The sequence below is a fragment of the Tinamus guttatus genome, unplaced genomic scaffold (assembly GCF_059628265.1).
Source record: "Tinamus guttatus ecotype Peru unplaced genomic scaffold, ASM5962826v1 Tinamus_guttatus_pri_ptg000028l, whole genome shotgun sequence".
Taxonomy (NCBI): domain Eukaryota; kingdom Metazoa; phylum Chordata; class Aves; order Tinamiformes; family Tinamidae; genus Tinamus; species Tinamus guttatus.
Window position 1 is genome coordinate 2955123 of NW_028288562.1, and position 6522 is coordinate 2961644.

Here is a 6522-nt window from a genome sequence, read left to right on the forward strand (position 1 = left end):
ATTGCTCTTCAGCAGTGTCTCCAGAAAATCCAAGCCACTGCATGTAACCAGGCAAGTCTATTTCAAAACACTGCCCACTATGGCAACTCTGAACTATAATGAACGTAAAGGTGCTAAAAGAAACTATTTGAAATGCACTGTCCCCTGTGCAGGGAGAAAGCATTTCCTCCTAGGTAAGTTAATCATGCCTCGATGGAAACAAGTAATCATTACTCATACATGTCATCCAATTAAAATTAATTTTGTATGTACCTTATAGAAATTGCACAGTAACTGTGGGAAAAAAATATCTTTACAACAGCATCACAAATTAAGAAAAACACATTTCTTTGCAACTCATTGCATCTCTCACATGATCCTTCCATTCAGTTTTTATAGGAAAAAGCGTGTGAGCGCTTGTTAAAGTAAAAGCCAGGAGCAACTGTTTTATGGAAAAAAAAAAAAAAAAACAGGCAGGAAAAAAAAACTTGTAGATTGCCATGAAAAAATTAAGAACAAATAAAAGTAAAAAATCCAAATACTTTCATGTTGCGGAAAGCGCCAAATCTGCAGAAATCAAACTATCAACAAGATGAAACGGTCTGCTTGTTGTCTTCCCTGAGAATGCTGACTTACTTCTAGTCAGAGTATAGAAAATAAAACAGGCAAATATCTAGTATGAAAAACTTATTCTGTTCTCAGTCTTGTTTTTATGTCTGTGTTGGGAGAGCTCCTTCGGTGAAGGAATGGTATTGACACATTTCTCAGGATGCAGGAGGTATTTAATTCCTCCCCGCAGGAACCAGCCAAGTTAGACATCACCTTGTTTTAAGTTCCCTCTCCCTGGTGAGAAGAGGCGTCTCCAGAGGATGCACAGATCACAGATGAGATGAAGGGCGCTCTGGAGGTGTCTGTTCAATTCCTCTGCCCAGAGCAATGATACCACCTGGGCACCCACCTGCTGGGTCGACAAATGCAGGAGATAAATTCAGCCCTAAGTGATTCGAACACTGATAGCAGTGACAACACCCCACAAAATAACTTTGCCAGTACAGCTAGCAAGCCAGCTCCTGATTCTCAGTGCTCTTAAACACCCTCTTCCATTGCTCTACTTAAAATTTTATGCAACATCCTACCCCTAAACTTCCATTCTCCAAGGGCCAGCTTTTCCTTTCCTGCCTTCCAAACCTCCCCTCCTATCTTCTTCCAATGAGACTTCCACAAAACTGTCTCTTCCACTCAACAACCATCCTCAAAGTCTGCGCTCTCCGTTCTGTAGATGGTTTGATACTTGTACTACTGTATTAGAAACACAAACTGTTTAAGTACAAGCTTTTAAAAAATATTATTACTATTTGCATCATTTAAAAAAATAACATCAGACCTAAATATTTAAATACATAAGAAGGACAAATGGTGGCACAAAAGAAGAGCCATTTTCACTATCTTATAGGTAGAGACCGACAGAGATTTAAGGTATCAGTACGTTAAGACATCAGCCCCCTCCACAATTTGCTTAGATTGTCTGCCAGGCTTACCTAAAATGACTTCTCAACTCCCAAGAAAAACAGAACAAAAATGTAGGAAGCTTATGCCATGTCTCTGATTTATATCCATATGACTTGTCTCATACCACAGTTCTCACTGCAAGGCTGCCCTCCTCTCTCATGTAGGAAACCTAAACACAAAGAATCTTCTCAACACCTACCTGTAAAATGGGGCCCGTTGGCACATCTTGTGATTACAAAAGATAGTCTGCTTACTGCCAGCTATTTGGGCAAGGACATCATGTGTGCTTCTCTTTCACACGAACATGAACAAGTTTGTTTAACATACATAAATAGTCACTTGGAGATCCTCATCTGTGGAGTTGATTTTCTTTTTTGGAATTACTCATCAAGCACTGGCAAGCTCATTGAGGAACATCATCTCCCTATGTGCATTATTGAAAACAGGTCCTCCAGAGCGGGTCAGCAGGCCTTAAGGGCAATTTTTAGCCTTGCACAACTTCGACAGCATCCCTTGCAATTAAATCAAACCAAGCCTCTGAGGCCAAAGTTACTCTTGCAGAAGTGACAAATGACCCCCTGGATACCTCAGAGGATCGCAGCAATACACTTGCTTCTGAAGTTATCTGACCCTAACAGCTGGACATCACGGGAATTCCAACAGGGTTTTAGTTCAACAGCTGGGTAAGGGAAGGTAATGACTGACTTACATGGGCTCCATGGCTACGGAAACAACAAGACGGAGAATCTTCTAAAAATAAGGTGAAACTAATACACTGCTTGATCCTGCATTTGAAGTGAAAACACATTCAGGGTTATAACCAGAGCAAGCACTGTGAATGTTTATCAAATCATTTGAGGTTAATGACAAATACATAACATGAATTTCAATAATAAATATATGCATATATTAAAATAATCAGCAATTTAGAATTTCATACAGAAATTCTAGAGAAAAAAGATCTTAATCTATACTAACAGAAGCCATGGAAACATCAATATAAAAAAAGTGGTTTGTGTTGAATGTTTTGCTGCGCCAAACGAAACTCAACTCAATGTCTGCTCCACTCTGGGTGGATCCCTAACATGTTGCCCCAGTGTGGATTCTCCACTGCAGCCCAGTTTACAAGTCTCTGCTTCAAATAAAGCATCTTTCACTTTACAGAGGAAAAGCATATTCCTTTGAAGATACAAAAAACACCTGAGCATATTTGCTCAAACAGCTCAGGAACTGTAACTTGTTTAAAGTGCCATTCTTGACTTACTTGTCATTTAAAAAGGCCCATGGAGGCTTTTAAAATTGAAACTGGACATCCTATTTTCAAAGGGAATTTTAGCTATCCTAAAGTCCTTGACTGGGATCTCTATGTCTTTTTAAGGACTAACCTTAAAAGACGTTAAGCTAAAATTTTTCATTAACACTGTATTTGTGTTAACAACATGTTAAATGGAGAAATACAGGTCCCACAAGGCTGTTTAGGTTTGGACTTATGTCCTTGATTAAGTATTAAGAATTAATCAACAAATATTGGGACTAAACTTTTTTTTAAAAAAAAAACACTTGGGCATAAACAACTGCTGCTGAAAGGCAGTTATTTCCTACTCTTTCCTACAAATAATGGCTACAAAATAGACTTGCATGGCTGTAAATTAATGTAATCTCAGAACAGCCCTCAGCCAGGCTGACAGCAGCCTTCTTTTTCATTTAATAATGGGATCATAATTGTAAGTGCTTTATTTTTTATTAAAATGACCTAATGACTGGTGAAAGGTTACAACTTGTAAAATACTTACCCCACATTGACAGCAAATACATGTTACTTATAAAGTCAATTCTAACTTAGCGAGAGCACCTGACTGAGCATTCCGTGTGGCCCCAGCGAGATTACACACAGAAGGAACTGAAGTGCTCTACTATGGAGACCTTCTAAGAGCTGCAAACACATCTAATGAATGTTGCAATGTCCATGTGCCTTGGAATGCAGCACAAATTGTTAAATATAGTAAAACACACAGAAATCCCCATTGCGCAAGGTTTTTAAGTACATTTTCAACTTGAAACGTGCTTTGTTGAGGTGAGGTCAATGAAAAGCAGGGCAGTAGCAAAAGGCACCTGACAGGCCGCATTTTGCAGCATCAGGTTCTAACTTGGTAATTAGATGACAGAAACTGCAAAAATAAAAAATCTGAATACACTGGGTAGATACAGGCAAGGTTTGTCAAGCAAACTCTTCTCAATAGTGCCCACCCCAGATGACAGCAATCATAAAATAGTTTTTCCCACTAAAACATACCATATTGTCTGCTTTTATCCTGGGTAGCTTGCTTACTACTGGCATCAGTGAGTTATTTACTAATCCTGCATTCTTCCCACTCCTCCTGAAATAAAAAATAATAATAATAAAAAAGGGATGTCTATCTTTTGGTCTCATCATTTGCACCAGTGATGTTTTAAAGATTATTTATAGAGCCTAAATCCTACTAATCCTTTAAAAACCTTGAAATATTTCACTGGACTCTTCAGATTAATATAAGCCATTGTGAGCAGCTCTTCCATTTTTGTTGCCGGGGGTTCCTGTAGGGCAGGGAACGCTGCTCAAGACTGGGCTCCTTAGGGAAAGGTCAGAGTTCACTTCTCAATGCAAGTCTATTTTTGACCTCTCTTAAGAAAAGGTTTTAGTTTAAAGGATATATGTAGCGAGAGAGGCTCACAGACAGTCATGTGGAAGCTCATCAGAGGCTCCCACTGAAATCACTCTCCAGGTTCCAGGAACTTTTCCTCAAGAAAAGCACCAGAGCAGTTACCAAACTTCCCAGTCGATAACACAGCTACATTTGCAAGTTCAGATTTTCTGCCGGGGTGAGACCCTTCTAAATACCCACAATTAATTTATTCCTTTGATCTTCTTTTGGCCACTCTTTGACATCCTGTGCTTTTCCAGCATGCTCCTGCTTCTGGAAGAGTGGGTAGCTCTTCTCTCCTCAGTTCTTATCTCACTCTTGTCAATTGTTTCTGTCAACATCTACTTTTGTTTGTGTGTGAAGAGTCATTTGAGACTTTGCCATTAATCCATTTACATCTTAACACAAAAATCACTAACCATATATTGGAAAATTATTGGTAACTTCTATTCCAAATGAAAGGTGCTTAGATAACAAACCTCAAGGAATACAATCTTAGAATGTTTCAAGCACCAAATTCCTGTTTTACCATTAAACTTGTGCTTCAGAAGGGCAGGAAGGTAGTGTATCCATGTCTTGGAATGCCACTGCAAATCTGTAGTAGATGTTTAGCTTCAAATTTTATTCCTTGCAGGTAAATAAAGAGGTGAAAATCCATTTTCTTTTAAGTTTCTAGGACACGCAATTCAAAGAAAGACTATTCAAATGTCCTTCTGAACACTGGGAATAGAGAAAGTCTTTAAATGCACAAACTGATCTTACAATTTTCAATTCCACTTTGTGATTTTCATTGTTTGACTTGTAATTTTTTAACACTTGGACGTGGCTTAGTATCAGAAAGCTATTCAACTTCTACAGAGGTGAATGGACACATTAAAAGAGAAAAAGATTTTGTGTCAAAAAAATATCAAGGAACTCTGTTCTCCTCCAGGAAAGTGACCAATTTTACAATATTAAACAATGAAAAAAGAAAAAAAAAATGACCAGGAAAAAAAATCACTTCACCAGTCGCTCTATCCAGAGAGATTACAGCAGGCAAAGCTCTTTCAATATCCAAGGCCATATGCCAGTCCAAGGTAGTCCACTAAATCTGGGGTCCTACTTAAGTTAATTGCAATCTGAAAAAAAAAAATCAAGGACAAAATGAAAAAAGCAGAGTCACATGAAGCAATGCCCTCAACTTCCCTTTGTCCTGAAGTTACAGAATAAATAGCATGAGACCAGGTCAGAAACAGACTTAGAGCACCGTGACAAACTCATGGAGATTTTAAACATGGATTCTGCGGTTTGCTATGGGGTGAAATCTTTTCTTCTATTATTCTGTTTACATGTTCAACCAAATAATGCCACTGTTACTATTTATTCTGCCTAACAGCAAACATAATTTCACAAAAAAAAAAAAATCACACAGGAAACCACACATTTATGGTGTGTCTTTTACTGAAAAATACATTTTATTTGTCGTAACATTCAAAAAAAAAAAAGGTAATACAAATGCTTACTCATTCAGTTACAAACTTTGGTATTCAACAGTTTCAAACAGTCTAGGTTCACATGATCCTCACCTACTTAATTGTTCTTGATGTGCAACACACTGTTAGTGCAATTCTGCTGTTCTTAAATTCCAAGCTCACAGCATTCTGTAACAGCATCAACTTCAGACTTCAGCTAGGAACTTGCCACAATGTCGTCCATGTTGAAAGCAGCTCAGAAAGTTTTTTTTGTTTTGTTTTTTTTTTTGTTTTGTTTTGTTTTTTTCTCTGGTTATATATCTTCTTTTATTTCCCCACAGATAACAACCCGTTATCCACACAATTCTCTTAGCCATATAAGCCACTGCTCTCTAATCAAACATACCACCCACATTCTTCTAACAATCATTATTCGTACTTCACATTTGCACATTTAAATATGTTTATGCTGATAACTCACCCCCTTATAAAAGAGGGGAAAAAGGGCAGAAAAAAAAAGGAAAAACACAAAAAGAAGAGGAAGAAAGGATCACTTTCAACACAAGCTTTTTTGAAGTACTGTATGTGTTCTCAGGTAGTGTGTTCTCAAGTTAAGGGTAATTTATAAGAATGAGGAATGACACTTTGGCCATCAACACAGGATAGTAAAGGCACCTCTGAATGCAGACAGGAAAAAAAAAACACGACCCATAAGCACATTCTGAATCATTCACTGAGTAAAATATAGAATTAATTTTAAACAAATGAAACTGAGCCTTCTGCAAAAGCCCAGAGCAAAAGCCAGACATCATCTCAGTCCCACTGATGTTTTTAAACAGATTCTGATGTAAAATTTGCTGAAGCCAGTGACCAGCTACTGTGGACTTTGACTCGTGGTCACA